This window comes from Lonchura striata, chromosome 7 (genome assembly GCF_050655825.1).
Source record: "Lonchura striata isolate lonStrDom1 chromosome 7, ASM5065582v1, whole genome shotgun sequence".
NCBI lineage: Eukaryota > Metazoa > Chordata > Aves > Passeriformes > Estrildidae > Lonchura > Lonchura striata.
The window spans coordinates 1,887,538-1,904,586 of NC_140709.1; positions in this window are offsets into that span (position 1 = coordinate 1,887,538).

A 17,049-nucleotide genomic window follows, 5' to 3' on the forward strand; every position below is an offset into this window, starting at 1 on the left:
GCACTTCCAGGGATCCAGGACAGCCACAGCTGCTCTGGGCCACAGCTTGGGGCTGTTTTGTCCCTTTTATCTGGGAAAAAGAGCCCAACCCCTGCCTGTCTCCTACCAGGGACCTGGAGCAGGGTTCAGGTTATCCCATGGGAATCCACCACCCTGCTTCCCTCAGGAATCATCTGCACCATGCCAGATTCTCTGGGGACACAGAGAATTCAGAGAATTGAGCCCCTTTGGTTGTCTGGGAAGCTTTAGGAGATCACACAGCAAAGCTCAGGCTGCTTTATTAGCACTGTGCTCATTATTGTTGTCAGAAAGGAAATTGCAATGTGTGAATTCAAAGGCTTTGGGTGAGCTGACAGATGATTTTAATTTAGAATCACAGCTTTAGAGTCTGGAGCCCCCGAATTTCCTCCCTGTGCCTTTACCGAGTCACTGGTGCTGGGTAAAAGGTTCACTGCCTACATCTTTCAGTTATGCATTTATTTAATCTCACCCCAGCCAGGGAGGTGTTTTAAGATTAAAATATTCCTTATCCTCCAAAGTTGTGATAAATATTGATGCAGCATTTCAAACTGTGCTCAGGCAGGTCCGGGTGAGGACTGGAAGGCAGCCAGGACTGCCTTGGAACACTTCAATAAAAAGCAGCCAGGGCTCCAGAGGGTGAAGGTGAATGGGGAGCACAGGCTGAGTATCCAGTGAGTATCCAGTGAGTACTCCCAGCAGGCAGGAAAGGCTCCATGCAAATTCCTTTTGACTTGACATCAGTCCCATGAATTGGTTTTACAAGATCAAATGGAAATATTGGAAAATGGGAGATCCCATAATCTCAGTAGCAAGCCCAAGGCTTTTGTTTCTGATAAATGGACAAGCTCCTTTAAGCCTGGTAATTAATCTGATGGATCTTTTCAATTTGATCAGCCCCTTCTGTGACATTATTCTTTAATCTGCACGGCTCCAGCTTTCATCAAAAAAAACAAACCCACTGACAATGAGGTAAAACTGCTCAAAATGCAGCCCCCAATGTCTGCTGCTCGGGCAGGTCCCTGGGATTGCTTTTCCATGGAAAGCAGCATCCCTGGGGGTGTCAGAGCTCCTGGAGACCTTAATCAGGGGCTTTACAGCTTCCTACAAATCTTGTGTGAGGAGAGAAGGACTTGGTGATGGTCAGGATTTTTGGGAAGTGTCTGTTTATCTTGCAGCTCTTGTTGATAACTGAAATTATGGCCTCAGGGACAGGGGGTGATGCATTTACTGCTTTCTAGAAAGGACATTTGTGGCCCAGAGAAGCTGCTCCTGCCCCATCCCTGGGAATGTTTGGGCTTGGAGCAGCCTGGGATAGTGGAAGGTGTAGAACAAGATGAGGTTTAAGGTCCCTTCCATCCCAAATCATTCTGGGATTCCAGAATTCCATACAGGCATTCGAGCTGGAAACACTGGAGCTGAAATTCAGGGCTCCCTATTCCAGGCTGGAGGCGATGCCATGAGAATTTACAGGCAGCCATCAAAGCAGAAGAGGAAAGACAGGAATCCACACTTTGAAATTGCTTCCAGGGCAGGATTTATTGGCATTTTTTATGAGGGAAGCTGTAAAGTTTTTAAGGAGCAGTGGTTCAGTTATTCATGGAGCCTTTCATGGTCGAAAATGAGGTTTGTGGTTCTTCCTCTCATCAGCCAGACTCAGGTGATGAATCCTGTCACTCCTGATCCCCTTTTTGGGATGAATTCTGTCATTCCTACTCCCCTTTTTGGGGTGAATTCTGCCATTCCTGCTCCCCTTTTTGGGATGAATTCTGCCATTCCTGCTCCCCTTTTTGGGGTGAATTCTGCCATTCCTGCTCCCCTTTTTGGGATGAATTCTGCCATTCCTGCTCCCCTTTTTGGGGTGAATTCTGTCATTCCTGCTCCCCTTTTTGGGATGAATTCTGCCATTCCTACTCCCCTTTTTGGGATGGGATGGCAATGGTGATACAGGGAGGAGCAGGGTGGCTGTCCCCAAATGTCCTGACAATGGTGGCAGTCACTGAGGCCACCTGGGGCTGTCCCCAAATGTCCTGACAATGGTGGCAGTCACTGAGGCCACCTGGGGTTGTCCCCAAATGTCCTGACAATGGTGGCAGTCACTGAGGCCACCTGGGGCTGTCCCTGTGAGCTGCACCAGGAGCTGATTGAAGCAAATTAAACTCCTGCGTAAATTGAATTAAGGCCACCTTAATTCTGAAAAAGGCTGTCTACATCAGGCTTTAATGAAGTTTAACTAATCCACTTTTGAAATTAACTCAGGTGAAGTTGTCTGAGTGTCCCCAGGCTGGGAGGGAGGAAGGACAAGGACGTTCCGTGATGGGCTCACTGAGGTGACAGGCCTTGGTGCTGGGGGTGAAGCCAGGGCTCAGAAAAGCCAAAATCCCCTCAGAACAGAACAGCAGCTTTCCCTGGGAGTTCTTCTCACTGACCAACTGCATTTATAGGGAAAAAAGAACAAAATTTTCCACAGACCAAGTCCCTGTGTCCCCATGGACGTGGCACTCGCGCCGGGGACAGCCCCGCGCCACGACGCCGAGCGCACCTTTCTTCTCCTTTTTGCTTTCTCCTTTTTTTTTTTAAATTTTTTTATTTTTTCCCCCCTAAATGCCAGACAGGAAATGTCTTGATGTAATATTTAACATGGGGGCCTGGGGGACTCGGCATGATTGAAGACAGGATCTTCATTTTGACAGCTTAATGCATTTTACATGACGAGGCCGCCGCATCCTCGGATTTATGCCGAGCGATCCCGGGCTGCGTCTCCTTCCCCGAGTCCTTGCTTGACACCCAAACCTCGTCCCTTTGCCCTCCTGACCCTTCTCCTTTGTGAGCTTCTGCTTGCCTCAAATCTCTCAGGGTTGCGCTGGGTGTAATCTGGTGATAAGGAGGAGCAGCGCCCAAGCAAAACCCGATAATTCCCCGTGTGACATCTGGTTATGGGATTATTGTGGGGAAAAAGCCTTGGGATGGAGTGGATTAACCTTATCCATGCTTTGATACGGGCAGGGAGGCGTTGACTCAGTGTGGGTTGGGGGCTCTGGTCAGGTTCTTTTGAGATAATAATGATAATAATTGGAAGGTTCTTTCACTGAGAGGAATTGGAGGCTGTAAACACTGCAATACTTGCAAAGCGTTTGCTCAATAGTTAGAGGAGAGAAGAAAATAATTAAACCTCTAGGTGTATAATGAGAATTTAATGAATTTAGGCTAATTTAGCTCATTATTAGAGTCTGCTGGGTGTATGCATTACGCACTTCCATGGCCTTACCTATATGTGTGTCTCAGCCTTTGTGTAAGGGCTGCTCACTCTCTGTGTGACAGAACAAGCCCCAAAAAGCCCAAATTCAGCTTATAGCAAAATCCTAAAATTATGTTTTATAAGCCACCTTTAGCCTAAGTCATACTCCGAGCCATTTAAACCTGTCTGTTTGCCTACTGTAGGAATATTTTGGTGTAGGAAGCGGTGATCAGGATGGGAGAACTGCCAAAAATTGCTGGTTTGTTATGTTTTGGGTTTGGTTTTTTTTTTTTTTTTTCCTGTGAAGACAACCTGGATTGGGGATTTTGGAGCTGCTGGAGGCAGAAAAGCCACACACACATCTGGCTGCCTGTGATGTGCCTGCAATCAATACTCTGTGAGCAGGATCTGAGCCCCCCAGCCCTGTCCCCTGCACAAAGGCAGCAGTGATAAGCAGCTGCTGCTGCAGAAGGACCTGGAGCGGGAAAAAAAATGTCCCCGCGATCCTCGATGAATAAATCCAATATATTCCATATAAATCTCTTGTTATAGCCTGTTTTATTGAACCAACTGGAATGTTTCTCCTCTGGAGAGACCGTGGAGAGCTTTATTTATTAGCACTGCAACACGAGAGCCTCCCCGTGCCTTTGTCTGCTTTATCTTGCTTGTCACCACGCAGCTCCGGGCCCTGGGTTGCAATTTTGGGACCTTCAGCATGCAGGAATAAACCTTTGTTCCTGAAAAATGTGAGGCATCAGCTGTGCTGGTGGGAAGAAGTGTCTTTAGGGGATGGATGGGGGTGATGCTGGCAGCAGGGGGACCACGGTGTCACCTGTGGGGTGAAGCATCTCTGCAGGTGGAGGGATTGTATCCAAAATCAGCATCCAACACCTGGAGGTTGGGAAGGCGAGCTCGTCAGCACTGCTGTGTCTCTGTGCTCATAAAACCTCAGATCTCACAGGGAATCCTGCTCTGTTTGACCACTGAAAGGGTGGCCAAGCCGGGGAATCACCATCCCTGGAAATGTTCAGCAAATGTGTGAATGTAGCACCCAGTGGGTGACCTTGGAATGGTGGGACCCGATGGCTTTTCCAGGTTGGTGATTCCATGATTCCCTCTGGAGCAGCTCAGCACCCAGGGAATGGAGCTCTTGTCTCCTCCTGGATGCCCAAAGTGAGTTTCTCCTGCACAGCCTCCAAAGGGAGGTCAGTGTGTGACCTGGGAACAGAAATCCTCTGCCTCCTGGCAAGGTGAATCTTCCCAGGAAGATCTGGGAGTCAAAAATTACCCAACAATGATCCCTCTGCCACACAGACCCAGCTTTCCAGAGGATCTTCCCCTCCAGGCTCTGGCTGCCACCACCACGGGCACACAGGAGGTGACTGCTTCCAGATAAACCCTCCAGCACCTCCAGCCTTGGAGCTGACAAAGAATTCCCAGGGAAATGGGAAAGAGACACCCCCCAAAATCCAGGTTTTCCCACCCACCTGTGCCTGGCTGAGCTCTGCTGACCCCAACCCTGCTGGAATTCCACACCACCTCTGCAGGGAGCCCTGGGGATGCTGTGGGTGTCAGCATTCCCAGCACAGCGAGGATTTTATCTCCCTCATCTGCTCGTCCTTCAGGAGGCACAGCAAGGAATGTCAAGGGCTGGGAAACACAGAACTGCCTCTGGCTGTGCTGCTGAATGTGATGAGCACAGCAAAGCCACGCTGGCAGGGAAAAGCTTCCACCTGATGATGCAAAGGTGCAAAGCCCTGGTGTAATAAGGCAAAATAATGAGGCAAAAATTAATATTAAAGCTGTTAATAAGGCAAAAAGCAATATTACAGCGCTCTGCTTTTTAAATCTTTTGCCAGGGATCCATGCTGGATGTTGTTCTGGGAGCACAGCTTGGGAATACGACTGCAGATAGACACTTGCTCCAGATTTATATTAAGTTTCCAGCAAACAGAGGGAATATCAGCCTGTCTGACCCAATATTATGTTGATTCCCGAGTAATTGCATTTGTTATTTGCAGGATCTGTAGTAAATCGAGTTGTGGCAGTTATGGGGATGCTTCACAGAAGCAATTTCAGAGATCATTAAATACATCTTCCATTGGTTACACATCACATTAACCCCTGCAGCGCCTCCAGACATACGACATCCCTTCAGCAAAGAGGCAATTTGATGGGATTGGATGCCAAAGGCAATCCAGTGGAGATAAATCCCAGAAATTCATGCAATTACTGCTGGCAGAGGTCTGTTGTGCACTAGAAACACACCAGGATTAAAAAGTTTGGGCCAAGCTCAGATTCCAGGCAAGTTAATGCTGGTGTGGGGTGAGCTTTGCAAGGATGAGGAGCCTGGGAAGGTTTTTCCCTCATTTCCCAGCCCAGGATTCACCTCTCTGCCTCAAAAAGAGCAGAAATTTGAAATGTAGGGAGTTTTTAGGACTTTGGGTTTGTAAGTTAAATATAGGATTTGATTTGAGACTCTAGAAAAGGCTTCTAGATTTAAGTGCTAGAAGTAAGAATGTAAATTTATAGTTAAAAGTAGAGACATGTTAAGTTAAACAAAAGAAAGTTTAGGGGTTTAGAGTTTCAGATATAAAAATTCAAAGTAGTTGCAAAGCAAACAAAAAATTTAAAATACAGTACTTTAAGTTTGTGTGTTATAATTAGCTAAAAAGGTTTATACTGTAGCATAAGTCTAGAAGATAAAATATTTAAAGATGGGGTTAAAAACATAAATATTTTTGTTAGTAGTGTTTTATTAGTTAATAAACCCTTAAAAAGCCATGTAACTTAGGGTCTTGTGACCTTCTGAACTATGTTATAAAGATGTGATGTGCGTGTCACCCTTCTTATATAAAAGAAAAATAAAACACATCACCCAAAACAACTCAGAAATCCCGTTTCAAATTCCTTCAAAGTTCCTCACAAGCAAGAGGGGTGAAAAATACCATTTTTCACTTAGCCTTGCTCTCCAGCAGCTCCCTCCCTAACTCAGCACATTTCTGCTGCTTGTTCAGATTTGAAGATGATTTAAAAATACCCCGGCTGCGTTCAGAGGGCAGAGGGGGAGCCTGAACTGGTGTTTCCTGCAGGATGGGGAACTTTGCTGGCCACAAACCCCGGTGCAGGAGCTCGCCCTGCCCCACAAGTGCTGCTGCTTCCTCCTGCCACTCCTGGAGGGCTTTTCCAACCTAAACCATTCCATTATTCCATGATATTCTTATGATAAATATTCAAAGCCTCACCCCACGCATGAGCGTAAAGGATTGGGGTCTAAATCACCATCAGTGCTGGAAAACCTGGTGGAGAAATTTAAAATCAGTTTTGTTTAGTTCAACCATTCCATTATTCCGTGATATCCTTGTGACAAATACTCAAAGTCTCACCCCACACACGAGTATAAAGGATTGGGGTCTAAAGCAGTGCTGGAGAAGCTGGAGGAGAAATTCTCCTCAAATCAGTTTTGTTTACTCCAACCATTCCATTATTCCATAATATCCTTGTGACAAATACTCAAAGTCTCACCCATGCACGAGTGTAAAGGATTGGGGTCTAAAGCACCATCAGTGCTGAAAAACCTGGAGGAGAAATTCTCCTAAAATCAGTTTTGTTTAGTCCGACCATTCCATTATTCCATAATATCCTTGTGACAAATACTCAAAGTCTCACCCATGCACGAGTGTAAAGGATTGGGGTCTAAAGCAGTGCTGGAGAAGCTGGAGGAGAAATTCTCCTAAAATCAGTTTTGTTTAGTCCAACCATTCCATTATTCCACTATAGCCTTGTGACAAATATTCAAAGTCTCAGCCCACGCATGAGTGTAAAGGATTGGGGTCTAAAGCACCATCAGTGCTGGAAAAGCTGGAGCAGAAATTCTCGTAAAATCAGTTTTGTTTACTCCAACCATTCCATTATTCCATAACATCCTTGTGACAAATACTCAAAGTCTCACCCCATGCACGAGTATAAAGGATTGGGGTCTAAAGCAGTGCTGGAGAAGCTGGAGGAGAAATTCTCCTAAAATCAGTTTTGTTTAGTCCAACCATTCCATTATTCCATGATATCCTCATGACAAATATTTAAAGCCTCACCCCATGCGTGAGTGTAAAGGATTGGGGTCTAAAGCACCATCAGGGCTGAAAAACCTGGAGGAGAAATTTTCCTAAGATCAGCTTTGTTTAGTCTGATCTAATTCAGATGTGGTCTAAGGCAAGGTTTAATGTGATAACACAATTTTGGCCCACCCTGGAGATGTGCTGGGCCTTGCTGGGCTCTGGCTGCCTCAGGAGTTGTTTTTATTGCTGGGTGCCACTTGAATCCCCGTTCTCATCAATTGCTGCAGTAAAAACGGGACGAGAGCTTTTTCCTCAGGTCTAAGAAAGGTGTCCTGGGATTCCCACCAGCTCCTGGAGCAGGAATGGTGGCTCATTAATTTCCAGGAGATGGACACGGCTCTGCCAAGCTGAAATTGCAGCAGCCAGGCCTTGGGGTGTGTCGGAACCCTGACCTGGTTCAGGAGCACCTTGTGGTGGAAAAATCTTTCCTCCAACCCGAGTTTCCAAAGAAAGGCTCAGCAGTCTCTGTTGTTGGGTCTCAAGGGAGTTTATTGCAAGTTATCTAAAAGATTTTCTCCTGGGGCTGCTGTGGTTTGCTCAGAGCTCAGGCAGAGGCACACACACACCCTGACATCCTCTCTGACTCCCGACTGCTTCTGCTCTCCCCACCCAGGGCTGCTGCTGTCTTTTATATGGGACATTACATGTGACATGTTTACAGTTTTCCCCAATGCCTATTACCTATATTAAATGGTGATTTTCTATCTTTTATATGGTACATTACGTGTTACATGTTACAGTTTTTCCCAGTGCCTATTACCTATATTAAATGGTGATTTTCTATATTTTATATGGTACATTACATGTTACATGTGTGCAGTTTTCCCCAATGCCTATTACCTATATTAAATGGTGATTTTCTATTCTAAACCAATCTGTGAGTGCCAACATCACCAAGAACATGGAGGTGAGGAAGGAGAAAGATGGAGGGCAGGACAGGCCCAAATCCCAAATCCATCTTCAAACCTCTGACTCCCATGTACAAAGTAACCCCCCGCCCCGTACAGGTGTTAAAACCCCCCTGTACAGCACTCAGAAATTCTTCCCTCTACTTTGTGACTACTTCTACTCTAATATCTAAACTTTTGTGACTTCTTGCTCTTCCTGCAAGGTTGGTAACTCATTCCATGGCTCAAACCCAAAATCTCAGCTGTTTGCAGCTGTGCCAGGGTCTCAAATGCTTCTGACCTGGGCCTGGAACATCCAAAAATGTCTGAGGGACATGTTGAGTTCTGACAGGGGTGCCCATGAGCTCAACTCCAGGGGCTCCAGTTATTCCACTCTCTCTCATTTGTCCATCCTCCCACCATCTCCTCGTGCTGCAAATCCCCAGTGGCCACAGCAGCCAGGCTGTTCCACCTCAAAATGAACCCCAACCACGTCTGCTGCCTGCCACAATGCAAACGCTGCCACTGGGCACATTCCTGGGGATTTTCCACAGCTCTAATGAGGTTTTTTGGTGCTGTTGGGGACCCCCAGTCTGTGCCAGGGCCATGTGTGGCAGCAGCTCCTTCCCTGCTCCAGGCTGGGCGAGGGATGCCCAGCTCCCCGTGGCACAACCCATCCTAGCAACACAAACAGAAGCTAAAAACACCCAGAAATATCTTCCTTCCGCATTGCAGAGCCTCAGCCTGCAGCAGGAAGGGGAACCCCTACCCTGGAGACCTGAAATACCACAGCAAATGCAAAAAAACCCAAAAAACAACAAAACCAAAAATGGGGAACAGGCATCACATCACATTTTCCTCAGTTTGCTCAACTCATGTTTTGGCAAAACCTCAGCTGTCTCACACCTCCAGCTCTGAGGCATTTGCCAGAATTTTGGCTGTAAAAATATTCCCCTGACCTGTCAAGTTCTGCCCATCCCCAGATCTGGGTGCTGGGGTTGGGCACAGCTCTGGGTGCTGAAAGGGCAGAAATTATTTTGATGTTCCCTTTCACCTTCTTGGAGCCACATCTGGGCTGGGTTTGTGCAGCTGAGGAGAAGTTCCCTCTTTGCTGGATTAGCCACACAGCAAGATTTAAAGGGAAAAACCCCTCATAGTCATGATTACCTGTATGAAACAGCAATTTTGGAGACCGGGGCATAAAGCAGATTTTAGAGATACTCTGCACAATAAAGTCCAGTTTTAAACCTGCTGGGAGAGTAGGGCCTAAAAGGAGATATTAAATTGGAGAGGAAGCAAGTACAGAAAACAGCTGTCAAATCCTTATTTCTGAGATTCTTCGGAGCCAAAGCAGAGCTGGAGCTGCCTTGTTCCATGGGATGGGGTCTGAGTGTCCAGGGAGTCCCAGTGGTGCTTTAGGGCTGCTAAACTTTGGTTTTCATCCTTCTTCCTCTCAAATCCAGGTTTGTGCCTCTCACAGACTGCTGCTCCAGAGGGAAAATCCCAGGAATAATCCCAGGTATAACCATGAGCTGCCAGCTCTGGGGTGTCCAGAGGGACCTGGAGCTGCTGGAGAGAGCCCAGAGGAGCCACGGAGCTGCTGCAGGGCTGGAGCCCCTCTGGAGAAGTCTGGGAGAGCTGGGAATGTTCCCCTGGAGAAGGGAAGGATCCAGGCAGAGCTCAGAGCCCCGGGAATGTTCCCCTGGAGAAGGGAAGGATCCAGGCAGAGCTCAGAGCCCCGGGAATGTTCCCCTGGAGAAGGGAAGGATCCAGGCAGAGCTCAGAGCCCCGGGAATGTTCCCCTGGAGAAGGGAAGGATCCAGGCAGAGCTCAGAGCCCCGGGAATGTTCCCCTGGAGAAGGGAAGGATCCAGGCAGAGCTCAGAGCCCCGGGAATGTTCCCCTGGAGAAGGGAAGGATCCAGGCAGAGCTCAGAGCCCCTGGCAGGGCCTGAAGGGCTCCAGGAGAGCTGGAGAGGGACTGGGGACAAGGATGGAGGGACAGGAGCCAGGGAATGGCTCCCACTGCCAGAGGGAAGGGATGGATGAGATATTTGGATAAATCCTTCCCTGTGAGGGTGGTGAGTCCAGGCAGGATGGGCTGAGCTGAATCCAGCCCTGCCTTGGCTATGGGTGCTGGGATTCTCCTTGCTCATGGTTTTATTGCCTTTTTCTTTTTTTCTTTTTTGCTTTTTCCCCCCCTTAACTCTCCTCATGAGGAACATATTTCCAATAATGCCCTTGGAAGGAGCCCTTGGTGATGGAGTGGTGTGGCTGTAATTTGCCTGCTGCTGAGTGTAGTGTTTCAATCCTCGCTGAATTTGTGCCTATGATTTATGAGTTAATGCTTCCCCTTGTAAATTATATTGAAGAGAAAAAAATGAGTCTTATTTTTTCCCTGTTTTCAGCAAACTTAATGTTTATGCTTTATGTGCCATCAGGAGGAATAAAGCGCTCTGAGGTTTCCAGACCGTGTTTTCAGCAGGTAAAATGCAATTATTCAGAGCAGGGAGCTCTATTTGATCCATGAATAGGGAAAATGAAAAGGCATTCAAAGGCTGAGTCAAAGCCTCTTTAAATCTTCGGGAGCCTTTTTTTCCTCTTGGGATTATAGAGCCACACAAAGGGGAATGGGATCCACGCCGTTCCTCACTCCACAGGGCTCTGCCACGGCTCAGGCTGGGATTTCACCCCTGGAAAACGCAGATCTCGGGGTTCCCAGTCTCCCAGCATTCTCCCTGTGTGTGCAGTGCACTTTTCCCATCACATTAATTCCCGTGGGAGCTCCTGTGACATTGTGCTGGGGCTGGTGGAAACGCGAGCGCCGTTCCAACACCTTCCTGGGACTGCGCCGGCGTCTCCCGTTCTGTCTCACCTGGCACGACCCTCTCCAGTGCCAGAGCTGTCACCTCCCATCCTGTCACTGCCCAGCTGGGACTCACGGGGAGCTCTCTGTGCTGAGGGATGGCAGAGCTGTGTCCTCAGATTTTAGTTTTAGCTTTGATATTTTTCAGGCTCTGTGCTGCTTTGGTGTGCAGCTCTGAGCTTCACATTCAGTGTTGCTGAGCAGAGAGACAAAACAATTCCTGCTCCAGCTGGGCACCCAAATGATCCAAATCTCAGCCCAGGAGCACAAACAGCGTGGGCTGGAGAGAGAAAAACAAGCAGGGTGGGACTGCCTGGGCTGGAGCTGGAATGGGACAATGAACTCCAAGGTGCCAGTGGAGCAGAACTGATCATTTTGTGACCAATCATCCATTTTTTGGGACCATTTTGAGTCATTTGGGTGCAGCCCTGGATGGGCTCTGGTGCTGCCCAAGGTGTATCCATGGAGGAGATCAATTTAATAAATCCTTTAATAAATCCCTGCTTTAATCTGTGGCTCTGGGGCAGCTTCTCAAGGCATCAGCAGCACTTGGAGTTGTCCTGCTGGGATCAGGCTCCTCCCCAAAGTGTTCCCTGCACCTTGAGCTGCTGCATCCTCTGTGGATCACAGAGGTTTCCCACTCTAGGAGACATCACATTTTCCCACTGACTGCTTCCACACACAATCCCAAGGGAAGGGAGCATGAAGATCATGGATCGAACTCCTAGCCCAGCACAGGACAAACCCAAAAATCCCACCTGAGCATCCCTGGGAGCATTGTCCCAGCGCTCCTGGAGCTGTGGCAGCCTTGGGAATGTGACCATTCCCTGGGGGAATTCCATGCCCAGCACTCTGGGGGAAGAGCCTTTTCCTGCTATCCAGAGAATTTTAGCAGGAATGCATGAATGCACACCAAAAACTCCTTGTGCTTCATTTCCGTCCTCCAGGCGATGAAGGATGACCCTCAGGGTGGGTGGTTCCAACTTTTTGGATTGGCTGTGGGTGCATCCAGCTCTCCTCAGGGGCATGGAGGTGTCTCCAGTCCTGTCTTCCACTGACCACCACCATGAGCTGCTGAAACCAAAGATTCCACGGAAAATGGATTTGTAACAGGATGGAAAATTGGGAGCAGGGGACACAAAGGCCAAGGGCGAGCATCACGTGCTGGAAAACAGAGCCCAGCACGGGCTGGGGGGTGACACCACTGCAAACAACTGCTCCTCTCATATCTCACCTTCCATATTTAGCATTTCACATTTATTTCCTATTAATTTCATATTTCATAGTCATTTATTGAGGGGACAACAAAATAATATGGCTTATTCTTTGTCAAACTCTAAGGAAAGATTAAAAAAAAACCCACAACAAAGCCTCACCTTGGTTTTGGTCTGGAATCTGCTTCAGTTTAGATCCATTTTAATCCTCTAAACCTCTCCTGAGTTTATGCTGGAAAACAAAATAAAATTACAACACAAGCAACATCCAGGCTTTAAACTGGAATTGAATATTTTTTTTCCTTTTGCAAAGAAATGGTTTCCTTGCTGGAACTCTTCACTGGATCCACCAGGAATGGTTAATGGCCTCCATGCAGATTTGACATATTTTTCAAGGGAATTCACTGCAAAGCTGGTTTGAAGAATTCCATTGAAACTGGGATATTTTTACGTTTCAGTTTGCCTTCCCTGCAGCTATTTGTTTCTGGAGTTGTTGGAGCTTTTTTTCCTTGAAAACTCCAGGCTGGTTTTTCTGAGCGTGAGCACCAATCCAGATTCCACAGAAGGGGAGAAAAAGGACATTTTTTTCCGATTTTCTCATCCCTCGCCAAGCTCCTTACAGGAATTTTTAGCAAGCAGATATAAACTCCGAGTGATCCCATCTTTATGTTGAATAAAAGTACTTGCAGAGCCTTAACTTTAAATATTTCCTATTTGTTTCTGTCACATAAGTTGAAGATGGTTATAGCCTGGAGAAGCCCCTGACCTAATTCAGTCAGAGTGGAGCGGAGCCGCGCAGGAATCGGCCCCGCTGAGGCCTCAGCAAAAAATCCCACAAGCAGGAAAGTTTGGGGGAAAAAATCCTTGTTTTAAAGAGTATTTGTCATGAAGTTTGTGTGGGTATTTGTCAGGTGGGTTTAAACAGAAAAAACAATGGAGAGAAGGAAGTAGGGAAAATCCCAGAGGAAGGAGGTGTTGGAGGGAAAGGAGATTAATTTGGAAGAGTTTTTCACATCATCACATCCCTGGAAGTGTCCAAGACCACCTCGGATGGGGCTTGGAGCAGCTTGGGATAGTGGCATGGCAAGGGTTGGAATTTTGAGCTTTAAGGTCCCTTCCATCCCAAACCACTCCATGATTCGGTGGTTAAACCACCAGGCTGTCCCACAACTGATGTGTGAGTGCAATTTCATTTTTATTCCTCCCCACATCCTCTCCCTTGCTCTTCCAAACGCATTTCCAGGCTGCTGGGTTGTTTTTTAGGGGACAAGACTTTGTCCCTCTACCTGTGATGTGTGTGGGGGCTCAGGGAGGAAATCTGAGTTTATCCATTTCAAATTCCTGCTCTTTATCCAAGGAAACAAAGCTCCCTCTGCCCAACTCCCATCCTCGCACAGCCCAGCGGTAGCAGACGAGACACTTGTGCTAATTAATATTTTATGGGCTGATAGACTTTTTTTTTTTCCCCGCCTCGGCAGCTGGTCTTAAATAAAGACCAATTTGCAGAAGTGTTAATTAACTCTAATTACAAAGCGCATTGTAGCTGCTCCAAGGATTTCCGTCTGGAGGATGCCATGGATCCGCTCAGCCCCTTGTGCCCGGGGAAACGTCACGGTGGCTTTTCCTCGGGATTCCGTGCACGCCCAAAACTCCAAACAAACAGAGAAAAGAGAGAAAAATTGGGGGAAAAGGGAAAATATTGAAAGCTGGAGAGGGGTTTTGGACAAGGGATGGAGAGACAGGATAAGGGGGGATGGCTGCCCAATGAGGGAGGGCAGGATTAGATGGGATATTGGGAAGGAATTCCTGGCTGTGAGGGTGGGACACCCTGGCAAAGGTTTCCCGGGTTACCTGACATTTGCTTGCCAGGATTTTGCAGCAGGAGGAGCTGGAGAAGGAAGTTTTACACAGGCAGATGGTGGCAAGAGAGAGGGGAATGGTTTGGAACTGAGAGGAGATTTCAATTTGATATTGGGAAGGAGTTCTTGGCTGTGACGGTGGGTTGGCCCTGGAATGGACTTCCCAGAGAAGCTGGGGCTGCCCCTGGATCCCTGGAAATGTCCAAGGCTGGGTTGGAGCAACCTGGGACGGTGGAAGGTGCCCCTGCCCATGGCAGGGGTGCAATGGGATGATCTTTAAGGTTCCTTCCACCCCAAACCTTCCATGACTCAAGGGGAATCCTCTGATTCAACCCAACGCTTCTGCTCTGACACCACATTAACACGAGCTCCCTAATTAACTCTCCCCCTCCCATTTCCCTGGCTTTCCATGCCCAGCATTTCCATCTCCCCATATTCCAGATCCGCTTCACCACGGATCCATCCCCGCAGCAGCATCGAGGCGTTTAATGAGGAGGAAATCAATTAGGAGCCGTGCCACGCGGGCAATTAGCGCTGTCGCTGCGATGACACATCGGCGGTGTCACTTCCAGCCCTCCCCTGGCTCACAGCTGCTGCCACTCTGGATGAGGATGACAATTCCAGCTTCCCTGCCTCTGGAAAGCAGCCGAGGACGGGATCTCCTCGTGCTGCCTTTAATTGGCCTGAGTGGGGCCGCAGGGCTTCATTGCCAAGTGGGGTTGTCTCCTGGAGAGGATGGAAAAAGGCATCCAAAGGGTTGGTTTTATGTGGTCCTAACCAGCCTTTAGGTGTCCCTTTAAAATCTACAAATTTATAATGTACATTGAATAATTTATAATAATAATATTTTATATTAGCATGGGAAATGATAGTGATGATGATGATGGGTCATGGAGCAGCATGGGCTAGTGGAAGGTTTCCCTGCCCATGGCAAGGGGTTTGAACTGGGTGATCTTTAAGGTACCTTTCAAGCCAAACCATTCCATGCTAATTATTTATTACTATTATCATCATCATCATCATCATCATTATCATCATTATCATAATCATTCCTATTATCATTATTATTATAAATTGCAGCAGCTTTTAGACAAAGGAGCTGGGAGAAAAGTCCTGCTGCAGCTCCACTCGAGGCTGTGTAGCCACTATAAATTCAGACTTTGAGCTCCTTTCTGTCTGAGCTAATTTTGGGCTACCAGCCCAAATCCTTCTCTCAGCTCCACAGGGCAGTGATGCCCTGGAAAGAAATAAAAGGACGTGTGACAATCTAGGCAAAAAAATCCAGTTTGAAAGAGGATGGAGGAGAGGTTCTGGTGTGCTGAAGCATGTTTTTCCCTACATTAATTTCCCAATAAATAGATATATTCAGTGCTGTTAAACAGTCGCTGCAACCACCTCCACAAAAACCCCTTAGAAACAGAAAAAAAAAGGGCCTTTTGCAGCATTAACTCCTTCACACAAAACATCAGCACATTAATAAGCAGCAGGCGTGGGGGTTCCCTATTGAGCATTATCCCGGCGCCGCTCATCCCAAATCCAGGATGGGGCAGGTGGGAAGGGCTCCCATTCAGGGAGTGGGTGGCACAGCTCTTAATTAGCTGCTCTGCCAAAAGCAGCCTCCTTTTGTCCATATGCACACGCAGCCTTGCAACTTCCAAAGGGCAATTCAGGAACTGGGAAAGGCCTGGCAAATTAATAATAATGAGCTAATTTCAACGCCATCTGCTAATCGCTCTCCTCGGCAGTGCTTGGCTCCCAAAACAGGAGTTTTTCCCACTCTCCTTCTGTCTACCAACAGGAAATAATGGCATCCAACTCGACTCTTTTGGAAGGGGTTCGCTTGGTATTTCGTGCTGCTGCATCAGCACGGAGTCACTGCACAGCCTCTCGCTCTCGTTCCTCGAAGGAAAATTCTCCTTGGGGAAAGGATGGGTTGAGAAGGGTGGGGTTGATCCCTGTTCTGCCCTCCTTCCCTAAAGTGACTTTTTTTTTGTTGTTTTTTGTTGTTGGGGTGAGCAGAGCAGGAGTGACGTGGTGGGCTGGGATGAGGAGCAGGGCACTGCATTTATGGGATGTAGAGACTGTGGCCATAAATGCCAGCTGCTGATCCTAAGAGGAGCTGACTTGGCTTCCCTGGAAAGGTCAGGGCCATGGGGATGCAGCGTGTGGCTGTGCCCTGCTGGAGGATGCAGGATGGGGGAGGAATTATCCAGAGCATCCAGCAGCCCTTTCCCAACCCCCTGAGACTGTGGCACTGCTGTGATAGTCAGAGGGTCATGGAATTGTGGAATTCCAAACTGGTTTGGGTTGGAAGGGACCTTAAAACTCATCTGGTTCCACCCCCAACACCCTCCACCATTCCAGTTTTCTCCAACCTGGCCTAGGACTCTTCTAGGAATGTGCCAGGGTCTCCCCAGCCTCACAGGGAACAATTCATTCCCAATTTCTAATCTAAATCTTCTCTCATTCGGTTTAAAACCAATCCCCCTTTTCCAGACCCCACCTGCCCATGGAAAAATTCCCTCTTCATATTTTTAGAAGCTTCCTTTATCTATTACAAGTGCAATGAAAGGATGCCTGAATGCCCCAATGCATGGAGCATCATTCCCATTCCCTGAGGCTCCAAAATCACTTTTTCCACATGGAGCATCAGCTCCGAGATCATAAATTTGGCTTGAAACTGGTTTTAGGGCTTGGGAATGACAAAATTCCTGTTGTCCCCTGAATTTCCAGGGTTTTTCTTGCCTTCCTTCCCTTCCTCTCACAGCTGCTCACTAATGGGAAGCAGCAATTGGATTTTTCCCTCCTCCCTGACTTATTGCCTGCGTGTGTTTGTAGGCTCAGGATATTACAC